Source organism: Patagioenas fasciata, chromosome 1 (genome assembly GCF_037038585.1).
Source record: "Patagioenas fasciata isolate bPatFas1 chromosome 1, bPatFas1.hap1, whole genome shotgun sequence".
Taxonomy (NCBI): Eukaryota; Metazoa; Chordata; class Aves; order Columbiformes; family Columbidae; genus Patagioenas; species Patagioenas fasciata.
Genome location: NC_092520.1, coordinates 132,865,056 through 132,879,298, shown reverse-complemented (window position 1 = coordinate 132,879,298; position 14,243 = coordinate 132,865,056).

The window sequence follows — 14,243 nt, the reverse complement described above, 5'->3', positions numbered from 1 at the left end:
AAGATGATTTCCCGTTTCTCTCTTCACTGGAGCACGCAGACACAGCCAACGCACATCAAGTGTCAAGAGACACACTCTGCTGAGCTCAACGCTTGTGCAGATGCACATGTGCGACGAAGTCAACACACGTGCTTGTGGAGAGAAAGAAAGGGACTCCCAGGCGTGTGGAGCGACGGGGAGAAAGAGCGGGCGCTGAGGAACACAGTTTCAAACAGACTGTCTCCACACAAACAGGCACCTGTCTGCAGGTATCCTAGATCTTGATTCTTGAACTTGAGGAAACACGCGTCTGAGCAAAACTCCCAAACGCTTCCAGGAAAGACACAGGCTCTCCCACAAGCACACAAGTGTTTGCCCTCAGCTATAGATCAGGGACAAGCTTGTGAAGAGATGCCCTGCTATTCTTTCGCCTTATGGCATCATGTGTTTCGTTTCTCTTGGAGATCGATTGTTAAACGTCTTTCCTCGGGCGACTGTGAAGCATTTGCCAGCGGAGGAGAAGTAGCACGGAGCAGCATTCAGTACTGCCTACGAGTGTCTTTGCTACCCTACTAGCGGAGCTCCAAGAACAGGCACACATCTTCAGGTACCTTCCAAATGTGGATTCCCCAGCAGCCCCGTAGGCGGGCGTGCAGTACGCCAACCATCAACGGACGTTTTTCCCCTCAAGCCTGTCAGGACGTTGCTCGTCCGTCTTTCCCTCAATAGATGGGAGTAGGCGCGCTTGCGGATGTGTGCGTGTGTGTGGCCACGCGTTTGCTTAGGCATCAGTGTGTGAAAAGGTAGGTGCTTTTCTCTAGCTGCGTGTGCGTGCACGTGGTGCTGGGTGCACATCCCTGGGTGCTCGAGGTAAGGTTTCTGCATGGTTTTCGCTGAGGAATCGTGTGTGTGCACATGGACAAAGAGAAGGCGCAGCAACCAGGTTCCAGCGCCGAAGAAGGCAAAAGGCAAGGTTTCCGGCGCTATCTCCTTCACTCCCCAGTCCTAGTCGCGCAAAGCAAGCCGCTAAGCCGGCGACCGGCAAGAGAGCTACAACGAAGCATGCCGAACGGAGAAAATAGCAGCAGCTCATCTGTTCACACCTTGTTTCTGCCATGTGCTTGAACGCCAAGACGTTCGCGCTTCTGTGAGATGAAAGACGTCCTTCTGCATATGTGGTTGCTCACACCGGTGCACTTGTTAGTGTATCCATTCAGTCCTGGGCTGCGGGGCATTCAGAAGTGGCTCTGTGGAGACGTCTGCATAGAGGCAGCTGTCAGAACACGCACACTCGATTGTTCACCAAAACATATGCAGACGCGTCCTTAGCCTGTAGATTTGGATGCACAGAGTTCCCTGTGTTCGCAAGAGACAAGGGAATCGCGTCTGTACGCACAGAAGCAATAGCGGACCGTTTCCCTCGGAGCGAACGCGAAAGAGCCGTCTATATACTCGCAGACACGGGAACGTGCCTCAATGCGGTCACAGAGGCAGCAGCTTTTGCACAGGTGCTCTGGTGATTCTGGCACTTTCCAGGCACACTCCTGAAAGTCGCGCACACTGCTGTTCACTCGCTAAACGACCTCTTGGGAAACACGTCTCCGGTCGATGGACCGCTCAGATTGCTTCTCGTGTAACTGTGAACTGTGTCAGCGCAGGGAATCCCTCTCTGTTGAGCAGATGTCAATCCTGCCTCGCTTTTGCTTTGTTGCCTCTACCAAGATGATTTCCCGTTTCTCTCTTCACTGGAGCACGCAGACACAGCCAACGCACATCAAGTGTCAAGAGACACACTCTGCTGAGCTCAACGCTTGTGCAGATGCACATGTGCGACGAAGTCAACACACGTGCTTGTGGAGAGAAAGAAAGGGACTCCCAGGCGTGTGGAGCGACGGGGAGAAAGAGCGGGCGCTGAGGAACACAGTTTCAAACAGACTGTCTCCACACAAACAGGCACCTGTCTGCAGGTATCCTAGATCTTGATTCTTGAACTTGAGGAAACACGCGTCTGAGCAAAACTCCCAAACGCTTCCAGGAAAGACACAGGCTCTCCCACAAGCACACAAGTGTTTGCCCTCAGCTATAGATCAGGGACAAGCTTGTGAAGAGATGCCCTGCTATTCTTTCGCCTTATGGCATCATGTGTTTCGTTTCTCTTGGAGATCGATTGTTAAACGTCTTTCCTCGGGCGACTGTGAAGCATTTGCCAGCGGAGGAGAAGTAGCACGGAGCAGCATTCAGTACTGCCTACGAGTGTCTTTGCTACCCTACTAGCGGAGCTCCAAGAACAGGCACACATCTTCAGGTACCTTCCAAATGTGGATTCCCCTGCAGCCCCGTAGGCGGGCGTGCAGTACGCCAACCATCAACGGACGTTTTTCCCCTCAAGCCTGTCAGGACGTTGCTCGTCCGTCTTTCCCTCAATAGATGGGAGTAGGCGCGCTTGCGGATGTGTGCGTGTGTGTGGCCACGCGTTTGCTTAGGCATCAGTGTGTGAAAAGGTAGGTGCTTTTCTCTAGCTGCGTGTGCGTGCACGTGGGGCTGGGTGCACATCCCTGGGTGCTCGAGGTAAGGTTTCTGCATGGTTTTCGCTGAGGAATCGTGTGTGTGCACATGGACAAAGAGAAGGCGCAGCAACCAGGTTCCAGCGCCGAAGAAGGCAAAAGGCGAGGTTTCCGGCGCTATCTCCTTCTCTCCGCAGACCTAGTCGCGCAAAGGAAGCCGCTAAGCCGGCGACCGGCAAGAGAGCTACAACGAAGCATGCCGAACGGAGAAAATAGCAGCAGCTCATCTGTTCACACCTTGTTTCTGCCATGTGCTTGAACGCCAAGACGTTCGCGCTTCTGTGAGATGAAAGACGTCCTTCTGCATATGTGGTTGCTCACACCGGTGCACTTGTTAGTGTATCCATTCAGTCCTGGGCTGCGGGGCATTCAGAAGTGGCTCTGTGGAGACGTCTGCATAGAGGCAGCTGTCAGAACACGCACACTCGATTGTTCACCAAAACATATGCAGACGCGTCCTTAGCCTGTAGATTTGGATGCACAGAGTTCCCTGTGTTCGCAAGAGACAAGGGAATCGTGTCTGTACGCACAGAAGCAATAGCGGACCGTTTCCCTCGGAGCGAACGCGAAAGAGCCGTCTATATACTCGCAGACACGGGAACGTGCCTCAATGCGGTCACAGAGGCAGCAGCTTTTGCACAGGTGCTCTGGTGATTCTGGCACTTTCCAGGCACACTCCTGAAAGTCGCGCACACTGCTGTTCACTCGCTAAACGACCTCTTGGGAAACACGTCTCCGGTCGATGGACCGCTCAGATTGCTTCTCGTGTAACTGTGAACTGTGTCAGCGCAGGGAATCCCTCTCTGTTGAGCAGATGTCAATCCTGCCTCGCTTTTGCTTTGTTGCCTCTACCAAGATGATTTCCCGTTTCTCTCTTCACTGGAGCACGCAGACACAGCCAACGCACATCAAGTGTCAAGAGACACACTCTGCTGAGCTCAACGCTTGTGCAGATGCACATGTGCGACGAAGTCAACACACGTGCTTGTGGAGAGAAAGAAAGGGACTCCCAGGCGTGTGGAGCGACGGGGAGAAAGAGCGGGCGCTGAGGAACACAGTTTCAAACAGACTGTCTCCACACAAACAGGCACCTGTCTGCAGGTATCCTAGATCTTGATTCTTGAACTTGAGGAAACACGCGTCTGAGCAAAACTCCCAAACGCTTCCAGGAAAGACACAGGCTCTCCCACAAGCACACAAGTGTTTGCCCTCAGCTATAGATCAGGGACAAGCTTGTGAAGAGATGCCCTGCTATTCTTTCGCCTTATGGCATCATGTGTTTCGTTTCTCTTGGAGATGGATTGTTAAACGTCTTTCCTCGGGCGACTGTGAAGCATTTGCCACCGGCGGAAAAGTAGCACGGAGCAGCATTCAGTACTGCCTACGAGTGTCTTTGCTACCCTACTAGCGGAGCTCCAAGAACAGGCACACATCTTCAGGTACCTTCCAAATGTGGATTCCCCTGCAGCCCCGTAGGCGGGCGTGCAGTACGCCAACCATCAACGGACGTTTTTCCCCTCAAGCCTGTCAGGACGTTGCTCGTCCGTCTTTCCCTCAATAGATGGGAGCAGGCGCGCTTGCGGATGTGTGCGTGTGTGTGGCCACGCGTTTGCTTAGGCATCAGTGTGTGAAAAGGTAGGTGCTTTTCTCTAGCTGCGTGTGCGTGCACGTGGGGCTGAGTGCACATCCCTGGGTGCTCGTGGAAAGGTTTCTGCATGGTTTTCGCTGAGGAATCGTGTGTGTGCACATGGACAAAGAGAAGGCGCAGCAACCAGGTTCCAGCGCCGAAGAAGGCAAAAGGCAAGGTTTCCGGCGCTATCTCCTTCTCTCCGCAGACCTAGTCGCGCAAAGCAAGCCGCTAAGCCGGCGACCGGCAAGAGAGCTACAACGAAGCATGCCGAACGGAGAAAATAGCAGCAGCGCATCTGTTCACACCTTGTTTCTGCCATGTGCTTGAACGCCAAGACGTTCGCGCTTCTGTGAGATGAAAGACGTCCTTCTGCATATGTGGTTGCTCACACCGGTGCACTTGTTAGTGTATCCATTCAGTCCTGGGCTGCGGGGCATTCAGAAGCGGCTCTGTGGAGACGTCTGCATAGAGGCAGCTGTCAGAACACGCACACTCGATTGTTCACCAAAACATATGCAGACGCGTCCTTAGCCTGTAGATTTGGATGCACAGAGTTCCCTGTGTTCGCAAGAGACAAGCGAATCGCGTCTGTACGCACAGAAGCAATAGCGGACCGTTTCCCTCGGAGTGAACGCGGGAGAGCCGTCTATGTACTCGGAGAAACGGGAACGTGCCTCAATGCGGTCACAGAGGCAGCAGCTTTTGCACAGATGCTCTGGTGATTCTGGCACTTTCCAGGCACACTCCTGAAAGTCGCGCACACTGCTGTTCACTCGCTAAACGACCTCTTGGGAAACACGTCTCCGGTCGATGGACCGCTCAGATTGCTTCTCGTGTAACTGTGAACTGTGTCAGCGCAGAGAATCCGTCTCTGTTGAGCAGATGTCAATCCTGCCTCGCTTTTGCTTTGTTGCCTCTACCAAGATGATTTCCCGTTTCTCTCTTCACTGGAGCAGGCAGACACAGCCAACGCACATCAAGTGTCAAGAGACACACTCTGCTGAGCTCAACGCTTGTGCAGATGCACATGTGCGACGAAGTCAACACACGTGCTTGTGGAGAGAAAGAAAGGGACTCCCAGGCGTGTGGAGCGACGGGGAGAAAGAGCGGGCGCTGAGGAACACAGTTTCAAACAGACTGTCTCCACACAAACAGGCACCTGTCTGCAGGTATCCTAGATCTTGATTCTTGAACTTGAGGAAACACGCGTCTGAGCAAAACTCCCAAACGCTTCCAGGAAAGACACAGGCTCTCCCACAAGCACACAAGTGTTTGCCCTCAGCTATAGATCAGGGACAAGCTTGTGAAGAGATGCCCTGCTATTCTTTCGCCTTATGGCATCATGTGTTTCGTTTCTCTTGGACATCGATTGTTAAACGTCTTTCCTCGGGCGACTGTGAAGCATTTGCCAGCGGAGGAGAAGTAGCACGGAGCAGCATTCAGTACTGCCTACGAGTGTCTTTGCTACCCTACTAGCGGAGCTCCAAGAACAGGCACACATCTTCAGGTACCTTCCAAATGTGGATTCCCCTGCAGCCCCGTAGGCGGGCGTGCAGTACGCCAACCATCAACGGACGTTTTTCCCCTCAAGCCTGTCAGGACGTTGCTCGTCCGTCTTTCCCTCAATAGATGGGAGTAGGCGCGCTTGCGGATGTGTGCGTGTGTGTGGCCACGCGTTTGCTTAGGCATCAGTGTGTGAAAAGGTAGGTGCTTTTCTCTAGCTGCGTGTGCGTGCACGTGGGGCTGGGTGCACATCCCTGGGTGCTCGAGGTAAGGTTTCTGCATGGTTTTCGCTGAGGAATCGTGTGTGTGCACATGGACAAAGAGAAGGCGCAGCAACCAGGTTCCAGCGCCGAAGAAGGCAAAAGGCAAGGTTTCCGGCGCTATCTCCTTCACTCCCCAGTCCTAGTCGCGCAAAGCAAGCCGCTAAGCCGGCGACCGGCAAGAGAGCTACAACGAAGCATGCCGAACGGAGAAAATAGCAGCAGCTCATCTGTTCACACCTTGTTTCTGCCATGTGCTTGAACGCCAAGACGTTCGCGCTTCTGTGAGATGAAAGACGTCCTTCTGCATATGTGGTTGCTCACACCGGTGCACTTGTTAGTGTATCCATTCAGTCCTGGGCTGCGGGGCATTCAGAAGTGGCTCTGTGGAGACGTCTGCATAGAGGCAGCTGTCAGAACACGCACACTCGATTGTTCACCAAAACATATGCAGACGCGTCCTTAGCCTGTAGATTTGGATGCACAGAGTTCCCTGTGTTCGCAAGAGACAAGCGAATCGCGTCTGTACGCACAGAAGCAATAGCGGACCGTTTCCCTCGGAGTGAACGCGGGAGAGCCGTCTATGTACTCGGAGACACGGGAACGTGCCTCAATGCGGTCACAGAGGCAGCAGCTTTTGCACAGATGCTCTGGTGATTCTGGCACTTTCCAGGCACACTCCTGAAAGTCGCGCACACTGCTGTTCACTCGCTAAACGACCTCTTGGGAAACACGTCTCCGGTCGATGGACCGCTCAGATTGCTTCTCGTGGAACTGTGAACTGTGTCAGCGCAGGGAATCCGTCTCTGTTGAGCAGATGTCAATCCTGCCTCGCTTTTGCTTTGTTGCCTCTACCAAGATGATTTCCCGTTTCTCTCTTCACTGGAGCACGCAGACACAGCCAACGCACATCAAGTGTCAAGAGACACACTCTGCTGAGCTCAACGCTTGTGCAGATGCACATGTGCGACGAAGTCAACACACGTGCTTGTGGAGAGAAAGAAAGGGACTCCCAGGCGTGTGGAGCGACGGGGAGAAAGAGCGGGCGCTGAGGAACACAGTTTCAAACAGACTGTCTCCACACAAACAGGCACCTGTCTGCAGGTATCCTAGATCTTGATTCTTGAACTTGAGGAAACACGCGTCTGAGCAAAACTCCCAAACGCTTCCAGGAAAGACACAGGCTCTCCCACAAGCACACAAGTGTTTGCCCTCAGCTATAGATCAGGGACAAGCTTGTGAAGAGATGCCCTGCTATTCTTTCGCCTTATGGCATCATGTGTTTCGTTTCTCTTGGACATCGATTGTTAAACGTCTTTCCTCGGGCGACTGTGAAGCATTTGCCAGCGGAGGAGAAGTAGCACGGAGCAGCATTCAGTACTGCCTACGAGTGTCTTTGCTACCCTACTAGCGGAGCTCCAAGAACAGGCACACATCTCCAGGTACCTTCCAAATGTGGATTCCCCTGCAGCCCCGTAGGCGGGCGTGCAGTACGCCAACCATCAACGGACGTTTTTCCCCTCAAGCCTGTCAGGACGTTGCTCGTCCGTCTTTCCCTCAATAGATGGGAGTAGGCGCGCTTGCGGATGTGTGCGTGTGTGTGGCCACGCGTTTGCTTAGGCATCAGTGTGTGAAAAGGTAGGTGCTTTTCTCTAGCTGCGTGTGCGTGCACGTGGTGCTGGGTGCACATCCCTGGGTGCTCGAGGTAAGGTTTCTGCATGGTTTTCGCTGAGGAATCGTGTGTGTGCACATGGACAAAGAGAAGGCGCAGCAACCAGGTTCCAGCGCCGAAGAAGGCAAAAGGCAAGGTTTCCGGCGCTATCTCCTTCACTCCCCAGTCCTAGTCGCGCAAAGCAAGCCGCTAAGCCGGCGACCGGCAAGAGAGCTACAACGAAGCATGCCGAACGGAGAAAATAGCAGCAGCTCATCTGTTCACACCTTGTTTCTGCCATGTGCTTGAACGCCAAGACGTTCGCGCTTCTGTGAGATGAAAGACGTCCTTCTGCATATGTGGTTGCTCACACCGGTGCACTTGTTAGTGTATCCATTCAGTCCTGGGCTGCGGGGCATTCAGAAGTGGCTCTGTGGAGACGTCTGCATAGAGGCAGCTGTCAGAACACGCACACTCGATTGTTCACCAAAACATATGCAGACGCGTCCTTAGCCTGTAGATTTGGATGCACAGAGTTCCCTGTGTTCGCAAGAGACAAGGGAATCGCGTCTGTACGCACAGAAGCAATAGCGGACCGTTTCCCTCGGAGTGAACGCGGGAGAGCCGTCTATGTACTCGGAGACACGGGAACGTGCCTCAATGCGGTCACAGAGGCAGCAGCTTTTGCACAGATGCTCTGGTGATTCTGGCACTTTCCAGGCACACTCCTGAAAGTCGCGCACACTGCTGTTCACTCGCTAAACGACCTCTTGGGAAACACGTCTCCGGTCGATGGACCGCTCAGATTGCTTCTCGTGGAACTGTGAACTGTGTCAGCGCAGGGAATCCGTCTCTGTTGAGCAGATGTCAATCCTGCCTCGCTTTTGCTTTGTTGCCTCTACCAAGATGATTTCCCGTTTCTCTCTTCACTGGAGCACGCAGACACAGCCAACGCACATCAAGTGTCAAGAGACACACTCTGCTGAGCTCAACGCTTGTGCAGATGCACATGTGCGACGAAGTCAACACACGTGCTTGTGGAGAGAAAGAAAGGGACTCCCAGGCGTGTGGAGCGACGGGGAGAAAGAGCGGGCGCTGAGGAACACAGTTTCAAACAGACTGTCTCCACACAAACAGGCACCTGTCTGCAGGTATCCTAGATCTTGATTCTTGAACTTGAGGAAACACGCGTCTGAGCAAAACTCCCAAACGCTTCCAGGAAAGACACAGGCTCTCCCACAAGCACACAAGTGTTTGCCCTCAGCTATAGATCAGGGACAAGCTTGTGAAGAGATGCCCTGCTATTCTTTCGCCTTATGGCATCATGTGTTTCGTTTCTCTTGGAGATCGATTGTTAAACGTCTTTCCTCGGGCGACTGTGAAGCATTTGCCAGCGGAGGAGAAGTAGCACGGAGCAGCATTCAGTACTGCCTACGAGTGTCTTTGCTACCCTACTAGCGGAGCTCCAAGAACAGGCACACATCTTCAGGTACCTTCCAAATGTGGATTCCCCTGCAGCCCCGTAGGCGGGCGTGCAGTACGCCAACCATCAACGGACGTTTTTCCCCTCAAGCCTGTCAGGACGTTGCTCGTCCGTCTTTCCCTCAATAGATGGGAGCAGGCGCGCTTGCGGATGTGTGCGTGTGTGTGGCCACGCGTTTGCTTAGGCATCAGTGTGTGAAAAGGTAGGTGCTTTTCTCTAGCTGCGTGTGCGTGCACGTGGTGCTGGGTGCACATCCCTGGGTGCTCGTGGAAAGGTTTCTGCATGGTTTTCGCTGAGGAATCGTGTGTGTGCACATGGACAAAGAGAAGGCGCAGCAACCAGGTTCCAGCGCCGAAGAAGGCAAAAGGCAAGGTTTCCGGCGCTATCTCCTTCTCTCCGCAGACCTAGTCGCGCAAAGGAAGCCGCTAAGCCGGCGACCGGCAAGAGAGCTACAACGAAGCATGCCGAACGGAGAAAATAGCAGCAGCGCATCTGTTCACACCTTGTTTCTGCCATGTGCTTGAACGCCAAGACGTTCGCGCTTCTGTGAGATGAAAGACGTCCTTCTGCATATGTGGTTGCTCACACCGGTGCACTTGTTAGTGTATCCATTCAGTCCTGGGCTGCGGGGCATTCAGAAGCGGCTCTGTGGAGACGTCTGCATAGAGGCAGCTGTCAGAACACGCACACTCGATTGTTCACCAAAACATATGCAGACGCGTCCTTAGCCTGTAGATTTGGATGCACAGAGTTCCCTGTGTTCGCAAGAGACAAGCGAATCGCGTCTGTACGCACAGAAGGAATAGCGGACCGTTTCCCTCGGAGTGAACGCGGAAGAGCCGTCTATGTACTCGGAGACACGGGAACGTGCCTCAATGCGGTCACAGAGGCAGCAGCTTTTGCACAGATGCTCTGGTGATTCTGGCACTTTCCAGGCACACTCCTGAAAGTCGCGCACACTGCTGTTCACTCGCTAAACGACCTCTTGGGAAACACGTCTCCGGTCGATGGACCGCTCAGATTGCTTCTCGTGTAACTGTGAACTGTGTCAGCGCAGAGAATCCGTCTCTGTTGAGCAGATGTCAAAACTGCCTCGCTTTTGCTTTGTTGCCTCTACCAAGATGATTTCCCGTTTCTCTCTTCACTGGAGCACGCAGACACAGCCAACGCACATCAAGTGTCAAGAGACACACTCTGCTGAGCTCAACGCTTGTGCAGATGCACATGTGCGACGAAGTCAACACACGTGCTTGTGGAGAGAAAGAAAGGGACTCCCAGGCGTGTGGAGCGACGGGGAGAAAGAGCGGGCGCTGAGGAACACAGTTTCAAACAGACTGTCTCCACACAAACAGGCACCTGTCTGCAGGTATCCTAGATCTTGATTCTTGAACTTGAGGAAACACGCGTCTGAGCAAAACTCCCAAACGCTTCCAGGAAAGACACAGGCTCTCCCACAAGCACACAAGTGTTTGCCCTCAGCTATAGATCAGGGACAAGCTTGTGAAGAGATGCCCTGCTATTCTTTCGCCTTATGGCATCATGTGTTTCGTTTCTCTTGGAGATCGATTGTTAAACGTCTTTCCTCGGGCGACTGTGAAGCATTTGCCAGCGGAGGAGAAGTAGCACGGAGCAGCATTCAGTACTGCCTACGAGTGTCTTTGCTACCCTACTAGCGGAGCTCCAAGAACAGGCACACATCTTCAGGTACCTTCCAAATGTGGATTCCCCTGCAGCCCCGTAGGCGGGCGTGCAGTACGCCAACCATCAACGGACGTTTTTCCCCTCAAGCCTGTCAGGACGTTGCTCGTCCGTCTTTCCCTCAATAGATGGGAGTAGGCGCGCTTGCGGATGTGTGCGTGTGTGTGGCCACGCGTTTGCTTAGGCATCAGTGTGTGAAAAGGTAGGTGCTTTTCTCTAGCTGCGTGTGCGTGCACGTGGTGCTGGGTGCACATCCCTGGGTGCTCGAGGTAAGGTTTCTGCATGGTTTTCGCTGAGGAATCGTGTGTGTGCACATGGACAAAGAGAAGGCGCAGCAACCAGGTTCCAGCGCCGAAGAAGGCAAAAGGCAAGGTTTCCGGCGCTATCTCCTTCACTCCCCAGTCCTAGTCGCGCAAAGCAAGCCGCTAAGCCGGCGACCGGCAAGAGAGCTACAACGAAGCATGCCGAACGGAGAAAATAGCAGCAGCGCATCTGTTCACACCTTGTTTCTGCCATGTGCTTGAACGCCAAGACGTTCGCGCTTCTGTGAGATGAAAGACGTCCTTCTGCATATGTGGTTGCTCACACCGGTGCACTTGTTAGTGTATCCATTCAGTCCTGGGCTGCGGGGCATTCAGAAGCGGCTCTGTGGAGACGTCTGCATAGAGGCAGCTGTCAGAACACGCACACTCGATTGTTCACCAAAACATATGCAGACGCGTCCTTAGCCTGTAGATTTGGATGCACAGAGTTCCCTGTGTTCGCAAGAGACAAGCGAATCGCGTCTGTACGCACAGAAGCAATAGCGGACCGTTTCCCTCGGAGTGAACGCGGGAGAGCCGTCTATGTACTCGGAGAAACGGGAACGTGCCTCAATGCGGTCACAGAGGCAGCAGCTTTTGCACAGATGCTCTGGTGATTCTGGCACTTTCCAGGCACACTCCTGAAAGTCGCGCACACTGCTGTTCACTCGCTAAACGACCTCTTGGGAAACACGTCTCCGGTCGATGGACCGCTCAGATTGCTTCTCGTGTAACTGTGAACTGTGTCAGCGCAGAGAATCCGTCTCTGTTGAGCAGATGTCAATCCTGCCTCGCTTTTGCTTTGTTGCCTCTACCAAGATGATTTCCCGTTTCTCTCTTCACTGGAGCAGGCAGACACAGCCAACGCACATCAAGTGTCAAGAGACACACTCTGCTGAGCTCAACGCTTGTGCAGATGCACATGTGCGACGAAGTCAACACACGTGCTTGTGGAGAGAAAGAAAGGGACTCCCAGGCGTGTGGAGCGACGGGGAGAAAGAGCGGGCGCTGAGGAACACAGTTTCAAACAGACTGTCTCCACACAAACAGGCACCTGTCTGCAGGTATCCTAGATCTTGATTCTTGAACTTGAGGAAACACGCGTCTGAGCAAAACTCCCAAACGCTTCCAGGAAAGACACAGGCTCTCCCACAAGCACACAAGTGTTTGCCCTCAGCTATAGATCAGGGACAAGCTTGTGAAGAGATGCCCTGCTATTCTTTCGCCTTATGGCATCATGTGTTTCGTTTCTCTTGGACATCGATTGTTAAACGTCTTTCCTCGGGCGACTGTGAAGCATTTGCCAGCGGAGGAGAAGTAGCACGGAGCAGCATTCAGTACTGCCTACGAGTGTCTTTGCTACCCTACTAGCGGAGCTCCAAGAACAGGCACACATCTTCAGGTACCTTCCAAATGTGGATTCCCCTGCAGCCCCGTAGGCGGGCGTGCAGTACGCCAACCATCAACGGACGTTTTTCCCCTCAAGCCTGTCAGGACGTTGCTCGTCCGTCTTTCCCTCAATAGATGGGAGTAGGCGCGCTTGCGGATGTGTGCGTGTGTGTGGCCACGCGTTTGCTTAGGCATCAGTGTGTGAAAAGGTAGGTGCTTTTCTCTAGCTGCGTGTGCGTGCACGTGGGGCTGGGTGCACATCCCTGGGTGCTCGAGGTAAGGTTTCTGCATGGTTTTCGCTGAGGAATCGTGTGTGTGCACATGGACAAAGAGAAGGCGCAGCAACCAGGTTCCAGCGCCGAAGAAGGCAAAAGGCAAGGTTTCCGGCGCTATCTCCTTCACTCCCCAGTCCTAGTCGCGCAAAGCAAGCCGCTAAGCCGGCGACCGGCAAGAGAGCTACAACGAAGCATGCCGAACGGAGAAAATAGCAGCAGCTCATCTGTTCACACCTTGTTTCTGCCATGTGCTTGAACGCCAAGACGTTCGCGCTTCTGTGAGATGAAAGACGTCCTTCTGCATATGTGGTTGCTCACACCGGTGCACTTGTTAGTGTATCCATTCAGTCCTGGGCTGCGGGGCATTCAGAAGTGGCTCTGTGGAGACGTCTGCATAGAGGCAGCTGTCAGAACACGCACACTCGATTGTTCACCAAAACATATGCAGACGCGTCCTTAGCCTGTAGATTTGGATGCACAGAGTTCCCTGTGTTCGCAAGAGACAAGCGAATCGCGTCTGTACGCACAGAAGCAATAGCGGACCGTTTCCCTCGGAGTGAACGCGGGAGAGCCGTCTATGTACTCGGAGACACGGGAACGTGCCTCAATGCGGTCACAGAGGCAGCAGCTTTTGCACAGATGCTCTGGTGATTCTGGCACTTTCCAGGCACACTCCTGAAAGTCGCGCACACTGCTGTTCACTCGCTAAACGACCTCTTGGGAAACACGTCTCCGGTCGATGGACCGCTCAGATTGCTTCTCGTGGAACTGTGAACTGTGTCAGCGCAGGGAATCCGTCTCTGTTGAGCAGATGTCAATCCTGCCTCGCTTTTGCTTTGTTGCCTCTACCAAGATGATTTCCCGTTTCTCTCTTCACTGGAGCACGCAGACACAGCCAACGCACATCAAGTGTCAAGAGACACACTCTGCTGAGCTCAACGCTTGTGCAGATGCACATGTGCGACGAAGTCAACACACGTGCTTGTGGAGAGAAAGAAAGGGACTCCCAGGCGTGTGGAGCGACGGGGAGAAAGAGCGGGCGCTGAGGAACACAGTTTCAAACAGACTGTCTCCACACAAACAGGCACCTGTCTGCAGGTATCCTAGATCTTGATTCTTGAACTTGAGGAAACACGCGTCTGAGCAAAACTCCCAAACGCTTCCAGGAAAGACACAGGCTCTCCCACAAGCACACAAGTGTTTGCCCTCAGCTATAGATCAGGGACAAGCTTGTGAAGAGATGCCCTGCTATTCTTTCGCCTTATGGCATCATGTGTTTCGTTTCTCTTGGACATCGATTGTTAAACGTCTTTCCTCGGGCGACTGTGAAGCATTTGCCAGCGGAGGAGAAGTAGCACGGAGCAGCATTCAGTACTGCCTACGAGTGTCTTTGCTACCCTACTAGCGGAGCTCCAAGAACAGGCACACATCTCCAGGTACCTTCCAAATGTGGATTCCCCTGCAGCCCCGTAGGCGGGCGTGCAGTACGCCAACCATCAACGGACGTTT